The sequence below is a fragment of the Canis lupus genome, chromosome 3 (assembly GCF_011100685.1).
Source record: "Canis lupus familiaris isolate Mischka breed German Shepherd chromosome 3, alternate assembly UU_Cfam_GSD_1.0, whole genome shotgun sequence".
In the NCBI taxonomy this organism is placed as follows: Eukaryota; Metazoa; Chordata; class Mammalia; order Carnivora; family Canidae; genus Canis; species Canis lupus.
Window position 1 is genome coordinate 88,645,722 of NC_049224.1, and position 21,413 is coordinate 88,667,134.

At 38.9% G+C, this 21,413-nt stretch overlaps 1 protein-coding gene and 1 long non-coding RNA gene across 3 annotated transcripts in view; one reads left to right on the forward strand and one right to left on the reverse strand.

Annotated features, from left to right (window-relative positions):
• Positions 1 to 21,413, forward strand: part of KCNIP4 (potassium voltage-gated channel interacting protein 4) — a 1,126,248-nt gene that overhangs the window by 278,011 nt on the left and 826,824 nt on the right. The window lies entirely within an intron of this gene.
• LOC111095322 lies at positions 11,268 to 17,405 on the reverse strand. The gene is made up of 3 exons (XR_005357402.1): positions 17,213 to 17,405; positions 14,269 to 14,387; positions 11,268 to 11,373 (listed from the first exon to the last, which is right to left on the reverse strand). It is a non-coding gene; the product is annotated as an uncharacterized LOC111095322 (long non-coding RNA).

Below are 21,413 nucleotides of genomic sequence, written 5' to 3' on the forward strand. Positions count from 1 at the left end.
ATTCTGACTTTAGAGATGAAGAACTTGGCTTAGATATGTTTTTGTCTTGCCTTGGATCAGTCACAAGGGGTAGAATGTAGAAGGGGAGTCATTGTGATGACACCAGACCTGTAGATCTGTTATCATGACTGAGTATGCACCCAGAAAACAATAAACCAATACAGGTAACAATCCCACACTCAGGAGCAGCCCAAATGTTCTTCAATTAACAACAACAAAAAAAGATAAAAATGTTGTTAGAGAACTAAAAAAGCAAACAATTGCGGAACAGGCTTGAAAGACTCAGTAGTGCTTTCTACCACTGCTGCCTGACTGTTCCGTGTGAGTCATATTCATCTGCTATTATTCGTATTATTATTCATAATGCTAGCTGACATTTGTTGAGCTGGGTTAGGAAATGCTTCTTTAAGAAGAGAAATAGTAAGGATGACCTGAGTGTGGTTAATTAACTAATTAAAAAGAACATGAGAGGGTGGGCAAGTGTTCTAAGTGTGGAGAGGAGCTTACACAAAGGCAGATACGAAAACTGTTGTGGATTGAATTGGGTCTCCCTCACATCTTATGTTGAAGTCCTAAGATCACAATGTGCCCTTATTTGGAAATAGGGTTTTGCAGGTGTAATTAGCTTAGATGAGGTCCTACTAGTGTAGGCTGGGTCCCTTGTCTAATGTGACTGGTGTCCTGATTGAAAGGGGACCTCTGGACAGGTGCACCATGTGGAAATGAGCATAGAGAGAGGGGTCATGCATCTGTAAGTCAAGGAACGCTGAAGATCTCCAGCAAACCACCATCAGGTAGAGGAGAAGCTTGGGACAGATTCTCCTTCACAGCCCTCAGAAGGATGCAACCCTGCTGATGCCTTGATCTTAGACTTCCAGCCTCCATTACTGTGAGGCTACACATTTCCATGTGTGAGCCACGTCATAGAGAAAGCCACTGTCTACAGTCTCCCCATCAAATGAACACAGAGACTAAGGAGTTCCATGACACACAGGCTGGCTCATAACTCAAGGTCATTAATAAAGGGCGAAGCAACCCCTCCAAGCTAATGAAATGGCAGAGAAATCCCCAGAACATTTTAAAACTGTTCTATTGACAATAATAAATGCATTTTAAAGAAAACTTGCCTGGGACTAAAAGTTATGCACTGTGATCTGTTAAATTCATGTAATGACAAAAAAAAATGATTTCAATGTGCTTTACGCTTATTCAACAAATAGGTGTAGAGCATCTGTGATGTGCCATGTTCTGCAGGATAGTGGTCACAAATTTGGACTGACAACAGACCTAAAGTAGAGACCTGGCAGTTTAGGGTGCAGATTTTGGAAAACATCCTGCCCTTCGGAGGTATCAGTGTCCTCATCCACTTCCCCAGTGAGAAGGGACACACAAGATTGCAGGGGTAGCATAGCGAATTGGATATTTCAAAGCAAGCCCACAGTAATGAAGCTGTACTATTATCATTGTTATGTTGTTATTTTTGTTAGGGTGGGGGAGATGTTCACTTATCTTCCTGTTCCTTTCAGCTCCGACTTTCTCCATGCCCATGAGATGCCTCGGCAGTCTCTGGCTCTGTTCCCTAGCTCCTCATTGCTGGCTTTTGATGGGGCACAATGATCAGATGGCCATGATTAGTTCTTTGGCTTGCATTGCAGATTATCTATTAAGTAGCCATCTCCTCAGCCACTGAGGCATATGGTCAGCACTTCCAGGGCTTAAAATAAATCTGCATTTTAACATGTGGGATTTTATTATGCAAAAGAGAGCCCACATGGGGTCTAATCTTGTTCTTATGCGGCACACGTCTACTTGTGCATTCTGAATGGAATAGTACATTAGGCCCCGGGCCTTTCATTTTATGACATTGCAGAGATATTATGGGTGAGGGCATCCTGGGATGTAGCATCAACCCAGAACCGTGCAACGTGCGGGAAGGAAAAGACGGGAGAAGAGTCATTTTCCCTTTACTCCTTTTGTAGTCCAGTTTTCCCATTTTTAAAAAAAATTTCAATCAGACATTTATTTAGGACCCACTAGATACCACCTGTTTCCCCAGGTACTTGGGGTGATGGTTGGACAAGTTGGCATAGCTATGGATGCAAGGTGTTTGCTAGAAGAATCACTCCTTCCTTTTGATCAGAAAAACAAAACACACCCCTTTCTCTTGGGTGATGTGGCTCTATCCCAGGACACACACTATCGGGAGTGGAGTGTGTAATGGATTTCAGATTGCATCCTTCTGACTAAGTGCCCTTGCACTAGGCACACGATTAAGGCAATTAAATTGACAATTAGTAAAAAGCATACTCAGCAGATAGCAAACAAGGTGGCTCACTCTCATGCTCTGAGGCAGCTGGGTTTGGAAGGGGGCATGTATATAATGGAGAAGTTTATTAAGTTTCATTTTGGATCCTTTCCCTATACATTGACCATTTCTCATGTGAATGGGCAGAAAGTAGTGGTTTATGCAGCATCTGGTTGAACAAAGAATTCGAGGTCTTCTACTTTAACACTTGCTATACTCTGTTCTAAGATTTTTCCAAACATTTCTATTCTAGGTCATAAATAAAAGAGATTAATGGTAAATAAGGAACTGCTTTGTAGAAATTAGCTCAAGTGTATTGCCCTGTATTAATAGAAACTTATTCAAGGATCCTAAGTGTGGATATTTTTTATCTTTTCAGTTATGGCATGACATCTAAGTTGATAAATAGTGCAAAGGTAAAAATAACAGCATCAAGCACAAAAATTTAGCTCTGGAGACTGAGAGAATTGGATTTGGATTCTAATTCGAGTTCCTCCATTTACTTGTTTTGTTACCAAGGACAAGTTGCTAATTTTTTAAATATATTTTTATTGGAGTTCAATTTGCCCACATATAGCATAACACCCAGTGCTCATCCCATCCAGTGCCCCCCTCAGTGCCTGTCACCCAGCTGCCCCATACCCCTGCCCACCTCCCCTTCTGCTACCCCCTGTTCGTTTCCCAGGGTTAGGAGTCTCTCATGTTTTGTCTCCCTCTCTGAGTTTTCCCACTCATTTTCTCTCTTTTCCCCTATAATCCCTTTCACTATTTTTTATATGTTGCTATTTTTTATGGGACTTGCAATAATGCTACATTATTTGGGGGCTCTGAGGACTCAACAAGGTAATACGAATAAAGCATTAAGTACAGCCCAGCACCTAGTAAATATTCAATATGTGGTAGCTGTTGTAGTTGATGCCGCCGGCACTTTATAAAATTCCTAAGGATTTGCAACATATAAACTAGCATTCATCAGCACAATAGGTTTTCCATTTACCTGTATAGAAAGAGATGTGTCTCTAAAGCCATTATTCTATACGTGCACAACCGAGAGCACATTTACGTCTGTAGCATCGGAAAAATAAGATTATCCAACTCTGTGCTGAGCCCTATCCTGGGTACTTCCCAGTAAGTAACTCGTAGGTTCCTGATAATAATCCTGTGCATAGATTCTGCTATCACGATTTTTCAAATGCAAAAAGCGAGGCCCACAGATGAGAACACATAGCTATTAAGCTGCAGAAGTGGAATTCCCACTCAGACCTTTTGCCCCAGTTCTGTGTTTTTAATAGCAATGATACTCTGAATTTCAGTGAGAAGCAGGCTAACGTGTATATCCCAATGCATGTGTAGACGCTGCGATACATAGGTGCATGTGTGCACTCGTGCGTGTATTCGCCTAAAAAAGCTAATGCTTGATGATTTTATAGACTATTTCTCTCTCTTTTATTCTGCTGAGGCCTGTAGCCGTGCTTACACTTTTCTGTTTGTGGTCTCCCTTTCCGTAGCGGGCTGATTGGATTATATGGTGCATCATATGCAAAATGAGATGCTCAGTTGAAACCTCTTTCTGTTGCCCAGCAATGGGTGATTGCTCCACGTTGCTCGAAGTTATGCTTAAGCACATCCTTCAGCATTATTCTCCTTGTGTGCTTCCTCTCACCCCCTTAAGTTATTTGTACAGTGACGCTATATCCAATTACGTATCATCAAGTGGCAGAGGGATGGCATTAATATGGATTAACTGTATTCTGCAAGCTTTTGGGTGATCTTTGGCCTTCAGTGCTCAATAAACTGATGTATCAGTTAAACATGTACCTGGCTGGATTTAACAGAAATCTGACTGTTGTAGCTTAATCAGATAGGCATTTATTTTCCTCACATATCAGGAGGTCAGAGGTGCCCTGTCAAGTATTACACAGTGATGCTCATGTCCTTAATATCCCAGATTTTTTATGTCTTTCCACACTGCTATTCTTAGTGTTATGCCTCAAAGTCACAGAATGGCTGCTCCACCTCCTAACTCATATCCTCATTCCCGTCAGGAAAGTACCAGCTGTGTCCCCCTTTGTCTTTTGGACAGGACTGTACCACAAGGGACTGTGGATCGTTGAGCCTTGCATACTGCTCCTTCAAACAAAATCTCTATTCAGTTAGTAAGAAGCATAAATGTAAATCAGGTGGCTGGCAGTGTCTACCATAACTGAAAACCCATACTGCAGAAGCGATTTACCGCTTATGCATATAGGATACTCAAGCAATGCATAGGTATAAGGTATCTACCACAGGTCTGTTGATTTATAGATCAGTGAGAGGCACAACTCTCTATCCTTGAGGAAACCTACACCCTGGGGCACGTGGCTGGCTCAATCAGTAGAACATGTGACTTGATCTCGCGGTTGTGAGTTTAAGCCCCATGTTCGGTATAGCAAGTACTTTAAAAATACAAAAACATTTTTAAAAAAGGGAAAAGAAAAGAAAATTTGCTACCCAGAAGATTAGATGGATGGACAAGCACATAACTACAGAATGCTATGATGGAGGCGTACCCATTGGAACTTCGAGGTATCAGTGGTAGGGCCACGATATACAAACTTCAGTTCTGGGTAGTATTATGAGGAATATGAACACCTGATGATAATAATGGCTGATATTTCTTCATATAGCTCTGACAGGCATTTAAAATCACATCAACCTGATATCCTTCTGTCCTCCTATTTACAACCAAGCTATGCGAGGCAAAAATGAAGTTGGATAACTTTCCCAAGGTCAAATAGCCAGGAAGTTAGCGAGGTGAAATTCAAACACAGTCTACCACTAGCATTCTCTTCATCTGCAGTCAATACTGAGGATACTGAGAATGCTTCTTCTGGCTATTTGTTTGGCTGTTGTTTTCTTAAATCTCCAGAACTTTCTCTGGATGTTGCCAATGGTGTAGAACCTTTAACTCATTCAGCATTCATCGTATTTTGTAAGTTGCCTTACCCAGAATTGGCAGGCTTTAGCTTGGTTACCCAATAGCACAGAAGGACACTGTCCTAGAATCTTTTCAGTTAGGGAATGGGAAGTTACAAATATTCATATTTCTCTTAATATTATAAAATAAAGTATGTTTCACTATGCCATTCCTTTATCAAAATATCCCATTTTAACCCCTAAACTTAACTAAGATTTATTCATCATTGCTCTCTCTTTCCAGACATGCCCTCTTGCTGCCTTTTCTGGACAGCCATCCTGGAGATAATAGCTTACATGTCTTGGCTCAGGCTTTGGTTTCATTATATTGTCCTCAATACCTTACGTGGTAGACAGAATTCTAAGATGATCCCCCAAAGACCCACACCCTGTATAACATCCTCCCATTGACCGTGAGAGGGATCTGTGATGATGATGTAATATCACAATATCACTCCCATAATTAGGTTTTGTTATCTGGCACAGTTAACTTTAAGAAAGGAGATTTTGCTCAGTAGGCATGACAATCAGGCCAACCCTTAAAAGGACAAGGTTCTTCCTAGCAACAGAGGTTCACAATGAGAAAAGGATTTAACAAAAGGGAGAGTCTCCATAGTAGATTTGAGGGTAGAGGAGGGGGCACATGAGAAGGAACCATGGATGGCCTCCAGCTGCTGAGAGTGGCCCCATGCTAACAACCAGCAAAGGAATAGAGACCTCAGCCTTAAAACGGCGAGGAATTAAGTTTCCTTACAACCACATGAGTGGCAAAAGGACCCTAAACTCCAGATAAGAAGAGAGCCTGGCTGGTACTGTAATTTTGGCCTGATGAGACTATCTGCAGAGAACACAGTTATTCTGTCTCTGAACCCCTGACCAATGGAAACCAAGATAATAAATCAATGCTGTCTTAAGCTACTAAGTTTTAGAGAATTTGTTATGCATCGATAGATGGCTAATACACCTTGACTTTGATTCCAAATATCTAACTCTTCTTCCTTGACCTCAAATGTGCATATGTAAACTCACACAGGTCATTTAGTTGGTCCTAGAATGGGTTTTGCCCAATCTATCCTAGGGGTCATTATCACCAAGGTGAGGAATAGGGGGACCCAATATCATAGGAATAAGTGTGGGTTCTTTTGTTACCTTATGATGTGTTCTAGAAGGATTTTACCAGCATCTTCCCATTCACATACCTTCTAACACCCCCTACTAGGAGTACCAAAAAGACAAAAATAAACACCATATGATGCACTGATTAGAAGTCACAGTTCAGTGGAACAAGGACAAAGTCTAAGGTGAAAGAAAATTCAGGAAAATGCAAAATGAGTAGACCATGCCCTTAAGGGTTTTCTGCATAGCGAGCAATACAATTTGATGCCCCTTTTCTTGCTGAGTGAAGTAGAGACCCTGTGGTGTGGGTTCAGAAGGAAAATGCTTTTTCTGTTGGTTTCTGATTCATGGAGTACTTTAGCATTCTTTTTTGGTCTTCATTAACATATGAAGATTGAGTTCAAGATTAAAACATAGTAGGCATCATTCATCCTGAACACACAGTGGTCTTGCATGAGGATAGAAAGGCTGAAGATTTGTGATTGTGTGCATTTTTCCTGTTTTCAAAGTTGGAATAAGGCACCTGCCTGGGATAAAATATGACCCTCACTCACTCTTGTAAATTGCTTGTGCCCATTCACATTTAGAGGTCGTTAATCTTGTTTCCCTTTATAGATGGACATTCAGCACATTCCCACAATTGATTCAACACTCTAGTTCAGAGTGGTATAAAAAAATTTCACAAAGTGCAGTTGAAGAAAAATGTCACATTACAAGGGTACAAGTAAGAAGGACTATCTTTATCTTACCTGCAGAAAAACAGAGGCATTTCCACAAGGTCCTGTGACCACAAAAATAGTTGATAAGTAATCATAAAATCTTAGCCTGGGAAGGAATTGTTAAGGCCCAAACAGTGTGGGGATTCCCTTTTGTGTTATTGATAAGGAAACAGTCCTGTAACATATGATTGAAAACATCTTGGATGTAGGGAAACTAGCTTATATGACATTTCATTCTTTCCATGATTCTTTTACCTCACAAGACAGATACTACTTTGAACATATATTATATTGCAGTTGTCACACTTTGTGATATTTCTTTCTGATTTTCATCTCTTCCTCATGTTCTCAGTACATAGTATAATAGGCTGAATGCTTGTAGGCACTTAGCATATTTATGTTGAGTGTAAATTTCTATTAAATTTTGGCTCCAATATGACAGTTGTACATACTACCTACTTATCACTCACATAACTATAAAAAAGATAGTAAAAAATTAGCACCGTGCATGTGGCTAAGGTACTAATATCCTTTGTATGATCTTTCTTTTCTAATGCTTTTCCTCCAGGTCATTCACAGACCTGTTGACAATTATTTGCCCAATATACCCAATGGCCATTCAAAAATAAATGTGAGTTAGAGAACTGATCACCTACAAGCTAAAGTGCTTCAGTCTTAAGTGTAAGACATACAGCCAGGAGGGGCAGGAGGGAGGCTTCAACCTTCTATTCTTTATCTTGCATTGAAATTGATTGAGAATGTTAAACCATTATCAAGTCAATACTGAACAAAAGCTAGAGTATATTAATTACAATGAAAGTAGCATTCCATAAAGTGTTTAATCAGGAGGAAGGAAGTATATGTCATTGAAGAAACACAAGGGAATTTAAAATCACAGCATAACCTAATGAATAAATATTTGACTTACTGTGATGTGCCTGGAAAATAAATGTGGTATGTATGCAATTTCCCATTTCTAGATGGGCTTACTTTGCTACTGCTCAGTTAGGACAATGCATGATTACCATGACTTCCTTTTTTTATTTTATTTTTATTTTTTTATATTTATTTATTTATTTATTTATTCATTTATTTATTTATTTTTAATTTTTTTAAATAAATTTATTTTTTATTGGTGTTCAATTTGCCAACATATAGAATAACACCCAATGACTTCCTTTTGAAATGGTCTATAGGTCAAGCAAGGTGTTGACAGCTTTTCAACCAATTTGTAGTGTCAATGAATTTGTCTCTAATTGCTACTCTTCATGTTTGAAATTGATGTGAACCACTGGGTGAATGTCTCTGTGTGTTTCAGAACCTGGGAATATGGGAGGTGTGTCTGCTAATCCTATCCACTTCAGGCAAGGTATAACCATCTGTGTTATACTGCACCTCCCATAAGGTATAAATATTGAGGACAACAGACATATGAAAAAATGCTCCATATCACTTGGTATCAGAGAAATATAAATCAACACCTACAATGGGATAGCACCTCACACCAGTCAGAATGTCTAAAGTTAACAAGACAAGAAACAGCAAATGATGAAAATGTGAAGAAGGGGGAGCCCTCTTGCACTATTGGTGGGAATGCAAGCTGGTGCAGCCACTCTGGAAAGCAGTGTGGAGGTTCCTCAAGAAGTTAAAAATAGAACTACCTTATGACTCAGCAATTGCACTACTAGGGATCTACCCAAAGGATACAAATGTTGTGATCCACAGGAGCACCTGCATCCCAATGTTTATAGCAACAATGTCCACAATAACCAAACCATGGAAAGAGCTATGGTTTCCATCAGGACCATATGATGGACCAGATGTCCTTCAACAGATGAATGGATAAAGGAGATATAGTACACACACACACATACACACACATACACACACACACACACACACTGGCATATTACTCAACCATCAAAAAGGATGTAGTTTTACCATTTACATCAATGTGGATGGAACTAGGGGTATCATGCTGAGTGAAATAAAGCAGTCAGAGAATTATTGTATGGTTTCTCTCATATGTGGAATTTAAGAAACAAAACAGAGGATCATAGGTGAAGGGAGGGAAAAATAAAGTAAGACAAAATCTTACTTTGGGAGGGAGACAAACCATAAGAGACTCTTAACTATAGGAAACAAACCTAGGGATATGGGAGGGGGGATGGTGAGGGATTGAATAACTGAGTAATGGGCATCAAGGAGGGCATCTGTGTTGAGCCCTGGGTGTTATACACAACTGATGAATTATTGAAATCTATATCTGAAACGAATGATACCCTATAGATTAACTAATTGAATTTAGATAAAATAAGTTAGTAAAACAAAGTTGAAGATCTATTACAGAGTTTCTTAAGAGCTCCACACAATTTCAGAATCTTAGCTCTCTGAAATGTAGCAGATTCATACAAGATCTTACCACTCTTTTGCATATTTAAATTATCGTGCATAATAATTGGTGGCACATGATACATAAAAAAAAATGAGTGGGATACACAAACCTGGGGCTTGGCTGAATGTTGAGCAAAACACTTTTAGTCTATACCCTATGTGGAAGAAGAGGGAGGAGAGATGAATAGCTGGCAGGAAAACATGGGATACTCAGCACTGGAAGTGAAATCTCAAAGAGGAATTTGACTATTTGTTCTTTTCTGTGATGTGCACTGTGAACTCCCATTTTCCTCTCTTGGTGAGTATTTTAGCCAGCTGTCCACTTCTTAAGAATTATCTATAAGACTAGATCTTTTGGAGAAATAAAATAAAATAAGGATTATGGTAGAAGATAAGCAGAGAGTAAAGGTCCATGGTAGGTACCAAACTTACCCATCCACCCTCCATAAACAATCATATTGCTCTCATATTTGGATCAGGATAAGAGAAAAAATGCAAATATATATCTATATTTGTTTCTCACCTCTAGAGACAGTATGTAGTATAATATATTGAATAATTGTAGGCACTTAGCATATTTATATTGATGCAAATTTCTTTTTTTTTTTTAATTTTACTTATTTATGAGAGACACAGAGAGAGGCAGAGACACAGGCAGAAGGAGAAGCAGGCTCCCTGCGGGGAGCCTGATGTGGGACTCGATCAGGACCCCAAGATCACAACCTGAGCCAAAGGCTGATGCTCAACCACTGAGCCACCCAGGTGCCCTTAATGTAAATTTCTATTAAATTCTGTCTTCAATATGATAATTCTACATACTGTCTACTTATCACTCACATGACTATAAAAAAGATAGTAAAAAATTAGCATTCTGCATGCAGTTAAAGTACTAATATACTCTTTGTATGATCTTTCTTTTCTGTTATATATATGACATAGTAATTATATATATATAATCTTATTTTTGGAAATAAATATTAAAAGAGCAATTTCCCTGGAGAATTCTGGAAACATTTATGTATATTATGTCCTATCATTCTGAGTGAAGTAAGCCAGTCGGAGAAGGACAAACATTATATGTTCTCATTCATTTGGGGAATATAAATAATAGTGAAAGGGAATATAAGGGAAGGGGGAAGAAATGTGTGGGAAATATCAGAAAGGGAGACAGAACGTAAAGACTGCTAACTCTGGGAAACGAACTAGGGGTGGTAGAAGGGGAGGAGGGCGGGGGGTGGGAGTGAATGGGTGACAGGCACTGGGGGTTATTCTGTATGTTAGTAAATTGAACACCAATAAAAAATAAATTAAAAAAAATGTACATATGTGTATGTGTATATTACATTTTCTGATAAGATTAACAAATATGGCAATATGACTAAGATGTAAGTAACTAAGATTTAAGATAAATAGTAACTTAAAGAGAATGAGATTGAAAGAGTTAGTATTAAATGTATATTTTTTTAAAAGTGAAATTTGGAGCAGCTGGGTGGCTCAGTCAGCTAAGTGACTAACTCTTTGATTTCATCTCAGGTACGATTTTGGGATTGTGAGACTAAGCCCCATGTCAGGCTCTGTGCTCAGTGGAGAATCTGTCTGAGATTCTTTCCCTCTGCCCCTCCCCCTGTTCTCTCTCTATATATAAAATAAGTAAATAAATCTAAAAAATAAAGTGAAATTTTTGTTTTAGAATATAATTTGCAATTCAGGGGCATCTTCAAATTAACTTTTGTTTTGCCTTGTTTTCCTTGAAAACTTCCTAGATCTTTTGATTCTGAGGAAATAGGAATGGGAAAAAAAGGAATCTGAGGAAATTAAATTGCAAATCTGACCTTTATCTTGTCATGTGAGACTGTGCCTTCTGAAGAATGATTCTTCAGTTTGCTATTCAGTGAGAGAATAAAGTTGTTCATGGTTAATGCAGTGGGTAATAGAATGGTGATGGATTTATCATAGTTTTAATCCATGACATGTGTTAAATAACATCGTATACAGTGCCAGAGGGAGTACGGTATAAAGAGAGTGAGGGCTACCATAGCGGGGTGCTGGGGAGCACGTCACATATCACATTGCCATGTGTGTCCCACGCTCTTGAGTTTACTGTGTTATGGGGCACAGGGTTGCATACCTGGGTGCTTCAATGGCTGTAGAATTGAAGATGTTACAACAATGTTTTAGAACTACTCATTTCATTAAAAAATTTAGAAAAGAACATCAGATCACTAATCTAAATTTATATTTAGAGATTATTACCACCATAATTCAATATAGGGATTTAATATCTCTAGTAATTGCACTGTATGCCTCTTCTTCTTTTTTCTTACGCTAACCAGGACAACAACGCCAGGTCATTAATGAGATGGACGGGGATCCCTGGGTGGCGCAGCCGTTTAGCGCCTGCCTTTGGCCCAGGGCACGATCCTGGAGACCCAGGATCGAATCCCACGTCGGGCTCCTGGTGCATGGAGCCTGCTTCTCCCTCTGCCTATGTCTCTGCCTCTCTCTCTCTCTCTCAATCTGTGACTATCATAAATAAAAAAAAAATTTAAAAAAATGAGATGGAAGGGACCAGAGAGGAATTGGGCTTAGCTGGTGTAGGGGAGCACATTTAGGAAGACAGGAAGAAGTACATTTGATTGGGCAAGGTGCTATTCTGGGAAGTGAGAGCTCCACTGGCAACTCAGTCAAATTGGAATTCAGTTCAGGATGGGCAGTCATGTAGAGTCCACTGTGTCCTTAGGGTCTGCTATGTGCAAGTCCCTGGAGGGGATTCTAATGTAATCTCTCTGTAAGAGATTACCATCTTGATGGAGAAATGAAGACCAACAACAGATCGGGGTGATAAACCTAGTCATGAGAAAACTGCTTGTTAAAATTCAAAAAAGAGATTATTTGACTCTAGAAATGGGAAAAAGTTTCATGGAATGAGATTTGGCATATGGCAAATGACTGGATGCTATTGCAACAGATAAGAAAGGACATCTGAAGTGGTGTGGACATTGACAGCAAAGACAGAAGTGTTTTAATGCAAAATGTGTGGTCAGATTATCGGATGTGATCGTCTAACACCTCAATTCCTTCAGTCAGGAATTAAGAATAGCACGGGATAAAATGCAGATAGGAGCTCTCAGAATACAAACTGTCCCATATCAGAGCATGGCCAGAATAGGTCTGCCGATCCCAACTGGGGAGAGCTGCTGGGCTTCATCTTGATCCTAACCAACCTTCTGTGGACACATTGGCATTTCAGGGTTTTTGTAACAAAAGCAGAGTGTGCTAGTGTCTCAGATACTAGAGATTCTCTTTTCATTAAGTGTTTTAACACCATCAGGTATTTTTCCAGTTGTCTTAGTAGCTTCATCAACCTGTTAGGGCTTTAGTTTAGGGTTTTTTTTGTTGTTGTTTTTGTTTGTTTGTTTGTTTTTGTTTTTTGTTTTTTTGTTTTTTTTTTTTTTTTGGTTGTTATTTGTTTTTTGCCTTTAGGATGGAAGGTAATGTTGCATGGTAGTAAAAATTACAGACTTTGTTGCCAGACTGCTCTGGGTGTGAGTTTGACTTCTACTTTTTAGAGTCTATGTGACTTTGGCATTGAATTTGAAGGTCAAAATTGATCATTTTTTAAATAAGGATAATAGCTACGTATACCTATTAAGGAAACTGTTCTAACCACTTAACAGTGGTTAGAGACATAGACTACGGAACTGGATTCTGGTTTGAATTTCAGTTCTACTGCTTATTAAGATGTACCTTTGGCAATTTATTTAACTTGCCTGTCTCAGTTTACATATCCACCAAATTAAGTCAATAGTACAACCTCATGGGGCTGTCTTGAGGATTAAATGAATTATTGTGTTTAATATACTTAAAACATTTCATGGCTTATAGGAAACATCACATGTGTGCTTGTTATGTAAAAAGATAAAATAGTTCATAACTACTAATTATTATGACTTTAAGGGTTGTTTTGTGAGTGAAGAAGATAATACAGTATTTATCATAGAGTAATATCCAGTAAGAAACCGCTCTGGGACTTCTAGTTAATTTTAATATTCAACTAAAATATTCTGACAGTCTCAGGAAACTATTAATAAATGATTATAAATTAAGGTGCTTAGCGAAATTAATTGACTAGACCAATTTCTTTATGATCATAGTATTTATATTTCTGGATTTTAAGGTGTTTTAAGAAACCATAATAAATCACAGAGTTCAAAAATCAAAATAAAGTCTTCTACAACTAAAGTTATGGTTCCATTTCAATGACCAGAATGAAAGAAAGCTGAAAAACAAAACCCAGGTAGATTACTAAATCTGCCAGGACAACTGTGAGAGAATTAGTAAGATTAACCTAGGCTTTCAGAGGACACGGAAGTGCCTGCAGTAAGCCTAGGCCTCACTACAATAATCACAAGGCAAAAACAGTGTCGGGATCAGGGTACCTTTGAATGTGGATGTACACTTTTAGTGTCTCTTGATTTTACCTGCTATATAACTTCCTCAGCCTTCGGATGAGAAAATCAGAGTTCAGAAATGGGAAGTCTTATCGTCAAGGTCATAAAATTATCTGCAATTCAGACCGGGCTTACATCCAGGCCTCATTCCTCCCAGTATGCTTCCCTGCTTACTAAACCAAGCTGTGCCTCCTCTCTCAATCTAGGTCTTTCAGCATTTAGTTCATAGCACTTTGATATAGCATGGGTTGGACAAGAATTCTATACATTTGTCCCATTAGAACTCTCCAACCCGTTCTCTCTAGAAGTAATATTAGATTTGACTTACTATTTATCAGGTGGAAGTTTATTCTGCTTATATATTTGCTGTTCTGGAATCTAAAGTGCCCTTGGATCTCTGTAGGTAGTAATTGCATTGCATATGTTCCCATTCCGTTCATGGAGATGCTGGAAATGGAAAGATTGCAGCATTTAATAATACTTCCAAGATTTTATGTGATTTTATTTTTTAAGATTTTATTTATTTATTCATGAAAGACATACAGAGAGAAGCAGAGACATAGGCAGAGGGAGAAACAGGCTCCATGTGGGGAGCCTGATATGGGACTCAATCCCAGATCTTGAGATCATGCCCTGAGCCAAAGGCAGATGCTCAACTGCTGAGCCACCCAGGTGTCTCAATTTTGTGTGATTAAAAAAAAAAGGGGGGGGGGAAGAATCCCTGTGGTGACCAAGAGACAGTTTAGAAGTCTCTTTTCTGATACACAGTTGGCCCTTGAAGAATATGGGATTGGGGCACCCAACCCTTTACATTTGAAAATCAACATAAAATTCATGAGTCTCCCAAAAAATAAACTACTTAAATTCCATCTATGAGTGAAACCATATGGTATTTGTCTTTCTCTGACTTATTTCACTTAGCATTATACCCTCTAGATCTATCCATGTAGTTGCAAATGACAAGATTTTATTTGTTTTTATGGCTAATATTCCACTGTGTATCACATAGGTAGAATTTAAGAAAAAAAACAAATGGACAAAGGATAAAAAAGACAACACAAAAAACAAACTCTTAACTATAGAAAACAAACTGATGGATACCAGAGGTGAGGTGGGTAGGGAGGATGGGTAAAATAGGTGAGGGTGATGAAGAGTACACTTATAATGGGCACTGAGTAATGTAGAGAATTACTGAATCACTCTATTGTGCACCTGAAACTAATATAACACTATATTTTAACTCTACTGGAATTCAAATTAAAAAAAAAGAAACTTTGCTAATAGTCTACTGTTGACCAGAAGCTTAACTCATGATATAAAGAGTTGATTAACACATATTCTATACATTATATATATACTATATACTGTATTCTTACGATAAAGTAAGCTAGAGAAAAAAATGTTATTAAGAAAATCGTAAGGAAGAGAAGACACATTTACAGTACTAGAGTGTATTTATTTTAAAAATGTCTGTGTGTAATTGGATGGTGGGAAACATAGTTAACACCAGTGAATTCCATGACCATGGCCCCACTGCCATATTTCATTCGCTGTGAAGTAGGATCATTTGGTGAGAAATAGTGCTGTGTGGAATACCATGGTGATGGAAAAGGCATTCCGTAAGTCCATGGAGGGTAGTTTTGTCAGAAGTATCTTATGCAGGGGAGGCAAACCCTAGCCAGAGCTGTCTATTCTGATAATAAGAAAATGCTGTTTTTGTGATGGAAGTCATCCAATATAATCAATCTGCCTTCAGGTAACTGTCTGATCAGTTCAGGGAATGGTGCCAAACTGGGGACTTGGTGTTGATCTCTGCTGCTGGCCGATTAAGCATATAGCAGTGGCCATAGCAAGATAGGCCTTGTGAATGGGGTACATGTTGCTACAGCCTTGCAAAACCTTCATCCCTGTCCACTTGGCCACTTTGTTCATGAATCCTGTGGGCCCTGCTAGGGTTCAATGGGAAGATTATGACCGGTGCCCACAGAATGGGTCCATCCCATCCATTTGATCATTAAAATCCTCCTGTCAAGGTCACTCTTTGATTAGGATTCACATGGGGCATAATATCTTCACATATTTTTACCCACTCACAGAGACCTATCCACATACCTCATCCCCTGACTCTTGTCATCAGTGTTTTAATCATGTTCCTTTCGAGTCCCTGATCATCTAGCCAAGCCATTAGTCACAAACCATGAATCAGTATATAGTTGAACATCTGGCCATTGCTTCTTCCAAGCAAAATGCACAACCAGGTACACTGCTCCAAGTTCTGCTTGTTAGAAAGGTTTCTCTCACCACCGTTATTCAGGGATGTCCCCCGAAGGGTTGTAGTACTGCAGCTGTCTACTTTTGGCTGATCCTACATACTGTGTGGAATCACTTGTAAACCAAGCCTACATTTTCTCTGTCAACTGAGCATAAGACTCCTGTGAAGGTCATATGTGAAGGCTGAAAGAGAGAAGATAGTACAGCCGGCATGGGGACTGTGGGCATGTGGGTCACTTAATCACATAACTTACTTGTACCTTCAGGGCCTGCCCAAACCTGATCACGCATATACCACTTTTATTTAACGATCGCATGCTGCTGCACATGAGCAACTTGTGGCTCAATTTTTTGGTTATTATTGACTCAGATAATATTCACATCAAGATAGGTAGCTCAGGAATCATTTGGTGGTAACTTGGTGGTCCATGGAAAAGCACGGAGTCTCTACTGAGACCCAGGAGGAAGCCAAAAACTGTTTATCGAAAGAAGAGAGTAATTATCTGAAAAGAATAGTAGGGCTTTGATCCAAAATTCTAAGAGCCTGTGTTGCAGTTTACCAATAGGGCCTGCCAAGAACTCCAAACAGCATCCCTGTCTGCCACTGATACTTCAAACATCATTGAATCTACTGTGTCCTATGGCCCAAATGGAAGAGCAGCTGGTATGGAAGCCTGAATCTGTGAAAGAACCTTCTTTTTTTCTGGGCCCCCACTCAAAACTAGCAACTTTGGGATCATTTAGTAAATGGGCCAGAGTAGCACACCCAGAATCCAGAGGCCTACTGGGCAGAGATTCTAGATTCACAGTTATGGCTCAGGAAATTAGAAAGGGCCGTAATAGTTCGGTTGATTGGTTGGTTAAAATGTGGACCAAAAGGTGGCCCATAGTAAATTAACTTAAAATACTAGAGCTGCTCTGGTAAATAACAGAAGGCGTTCAGAGGTTTTGGAAGCTTGATTTATTATAATGGGTTTGTCATTCAAGATCTGTTCACCCACCTTAGGAGGTTCCAGAGGACACACCTTTCACCGTGACTTTGACAGAGAAATTTGTGAGACAGACACCAGCAACCTTGACGGGCTTTCTGATCACTTTTGTCTGTAGTCCAGACAGTGCAATGGGAACTGCTGTCACTGAATTGGGAAACCAAAATGCAGTGGGGGTAATTGGATCCCGGGGTGGCAAGAGCAAAGTGGTGGCACTCGGTTGCCCAGGGAGGGTGGGCGTGGTCACTGTAACGGAAAGCAGAGTCAAAGCTGCAATCACAATAGAGTAGTCTGACTCACAGAGACCTCTGGCATTGGCTCGTTGATTGTGGAGTTTCTCAAAGTTAAAATATGGGTAGCCTACTAAATTCTTACTTGATCTAAGTAAAAGATTTCTGGGTCAAGTGAACAAAAGTCTATCTTGAACCCTAAAAACAGAGAGTTGTGTTTCTTCAATCCAGCCACAGACCTGAGCCAGTTTGTGTGCTCAGAACCCCTTGAATGAAGGCAAGAGGCCAGGGCCCCTTGAGAAAGGACCCTGCCATGTTACCAAAAATACCTTCTGTTAATCTTTTCCTATCCTTTCTTAAAGTGACCTATGGCCTTTTACCAGGTTGACTGTGCACTAGAAGAAAAGAAATATTCAGAGCTTTAAGGGATTATTGGACACTGGCTGTGAAGTGCCACTAATTCTGGGAGGCCCAAAATGTCACTGTGGTCTACCAGAGTAGGAGCTCATGGAGGTCAGATGATGAATGCAATTCTGTCTCACAGTGGCTGCAAGGTCCTGGAACCCATCTCGTGGTTATTCCCCCAGGTTCAAAATCTGCTATTGGAACAGTCATGCTTAGCAAGTGACAAAATTCCCCAATTGAATAAGATACTGTTTAACTCTCAGAAAATCCACAAACTAAAGAATGAGACTGGTATTTTCTCATCTGTGCACAAAGGGGTATATCTTATTTTATCTCTTTTGAGGGAGAGAGCAGGAGAGCACAGGCCATGTGCATGAGCAGGGGTAGGGGGTGGAGTAGAGGCAGATGGAAAGAACAGAGTCCCAAGCAGACTCCCTGCTGAGCGTGGGCCCGGACAGGGGGCTTGATCTTAAGAACCTGAAATCATGATCTGAGCCAAAATCAAGAGTCAGGAGCTCAACCTACTGAGCCACCCAGGCACCCCTGGGGTAGATAATATTTTAAAGTATTTTTAATTTGAAATTTGTTATAAAATTTTCTAAAATTCAGTTATATTATCTTTGAAACGAGAAGAAGTTTTATTTGCAGTTTTTCAGTATTCTTGTTAGGTTGATGTTTCCTCATTTAACATGTTGTCTAGTTAATGAAGAGGAACTCTAGAGTTTTGAGATATAATTTTAAAATATTTGATGGAAAGATAATTAATTTTTCTCAAAATTAATGAATGACACTTTGCCTCTTTTCACTGGCAATCACAAGAATTTGTTGATTCTCAATTTCTTAGGAGTTTCTTGCCCTATTGTTGTGCTTCAATTTTATCATTGCTATTTTGCAGCTCTGTAATTAGTTTTGCTGGTGGTTTTCTCCAATTGAATAGTTAAATGTGATTCGAGCTTACTATGATTAAGTCTAATGGATTGCCTTTCCTGCTGCCTTCATTTGATTGGCAATGTGGGGAAATACAAACGCACTTTGTGAAGGAATCTGAACCATTGTTTCATATCCTGGAAAAATCTCAATGTCTAAACTGTCTTACTTTTTCATTTCTTGGCAATGGTTCTATCAGGGGCTTTAAATACAAGTCCAAACTTATAACATTTTTTATACCCAATTAATCAGCAGAATAATTTGTATTAGTGGCCTCACGAACTCCATAATTTTTTCCCTTTTTTTTTTTTCTTATAAAGGTAATCCTTCGCTTAAATTAACTGGAACATCGGTGAATTTAGGTTATTTGAAAAAAAAAAAAAAAGATGTTGAGAGAACATACCCAGAATACCTCAGAAGCTCTTGCTTGGCTATGCTATTTGCCTTGTGCCAAGAGTCTCACTTGAGGATCCTTCTTTCAAGACTGGTGAAGTTATCTCTCTGTCTCACAAGTTCACACAATCAGACATCCTAGGCCATAACAGAAAAAATGTGTGCATTCAGATGGATATTTTTTTTATGAACTGTGCAGCATTCCTTGCAGCAGATTTGTTTGGCTGTCAGAGCTTCAATTACAAGCTAGAACAGTGTTTCCAAAATCCAGAGTGCAGAAATTGAAATCTCTGGTGCCCAAGGGATGTCACTTTTCTGGGACTATGCTTGTATTTGCAGAAGTTGCCAAGATCATGTTAGAATTTGCCTTGTAAAGGTAGAGCTTTTACTACCGTAATAAAAATATGGGAACATTAGAAGTGGCAGGATGTTACTGTATTCTTTTTTTTTTCTTATGGTTACACAATTTTATATTTCTAAAGGATGCCTAACAAAATAAGTGCAGCCAGGAAAAAAAAAAAAAAAAGACGGTATTGAATGCCATCTCAAATGGACCTGAATCTAGAAGAAATGTGGCATTGCTTTAAATTGCCTTTGACTCCACACTGACTGTCTCTTGGGTTGCTGATGAATTATCATTGGTCTTGATGTGATCCTGATTGGAGAATTTATTGCATAAGAATCCATCAAGATAGATGCAGTTCTGTTCTCTGTAAGCTCTTTTATTCTTCTAGAAAACATTTTCTTTTGGCAATGGAAATGGACCTTTTAGTTCGGCTAAATTATCATGAGCATCTTTTGAACCTCCCAAGACACTAGTGTGTCTAGCATTATACTGTTTGGAGAATTTTGATGAGAGGAGGAGAAAAAAAATAAAAGTATGGATTTTACTGTTGTTGTTTTGAATTTTACTGTTTTTATTTTGTCCCTGAGTTATGCAGAGGCAAGAGCATAGGCATTGCAATTAGCAGGCACTATGGAATGGTGCTTACAGACTTGGAGTTCTGGTGTCATACAATCTCAGTTTGAATCAGCCTTCAGCCACTTAATTATCTCTGCAGTAAAACAAATTCTTAAAGAAACCCAAATTTTTGTTTGCTCATCTTTTAAGTGAGTAAAATGTCAGGACCTATTTTGCAGTTATGGGGCAGATTTAACGAGATGGTCCATGGAAGTTGCTTAGCACAGGGCTTGGCATAGCATAATCCACGTGAGCAATTACTTATGCTGTTTGAACTCCAGTCTCAGCAATTATTGGCTGGGTGATATTACCCCAAAGTATACCCCCAAAGTATCTACTCTATTACACTCCAAAGTAAATACCCCAAAGTATTTACTTTCTTACACCCCTTTGCTCATCTTTAAAATGAAGATACTCCACCTGGAGAACTCTTGAGAGTTAAAACTGGTCTAAGGTGCCAAGTGTTTGACATTTAGTAGTTGATCAGTATAGCTAGTTTACACCACTGTTCACTGTCACTCACAGTGACAACAAAACAATAGCAGCAACCACTATGAAATGCTTCCTAGGTCGTCGGCCTCTCTGTATCCTACGTAAAGACAGACAGCACTGTGTTTGTAGTAAAATAATGTGAATCGGTGGCATGAATTCACAATTTTGTCAAATTTCTGGAGTGCTGTGGTTTTGTGTTAAATAATTTTTATTTTTTACTTTGGACCCCTGTATAATGGTTTCCATTATATTATTTATTTGCCCATCATGAAAAATCAATTGTTTTCTCTTTGCTGTCTAGCTTCTGTTAGAAGAAAAGGTAAAATCTGATCTAAAGCCCTGACTGAGGTTATATGCCTTTTCAAGGTTCTTAAGTGAACTTTCTACCTCTATAGAGGGAGTCCTTTAGGAGACCCTGGAGCATTTCAAAGAGAATGTCAATATTACATCTCATTGTCTGCTGCTCAGCAGGAAAAATTGTGGACCCGACACCAGGTGTCTAAGTACAACGTACAACATAAAGGTTTCGGTTTCTAGTGCTGCCTGGGTACTTGCAGCACTTCAAATAGGAAAAAAAAATTAAATCTTTATGGATAAGTCATTTCTTTCAAGATTTTCAAGTAATAGTTTTAGAAAAATATTACTTTCTCATTTCTTGGCAATAGTTCTGTCAAAGACTTTGAATTCAAATCCAAATTTATATCAGATTATTTTAAAACCCAATTAACCAAGAGTATAATGTGTTAAAAGAAGCACATTCTGATGATTGATTTCCTTGCGGCCTCTGTTCCTCTCCAGAACTCTG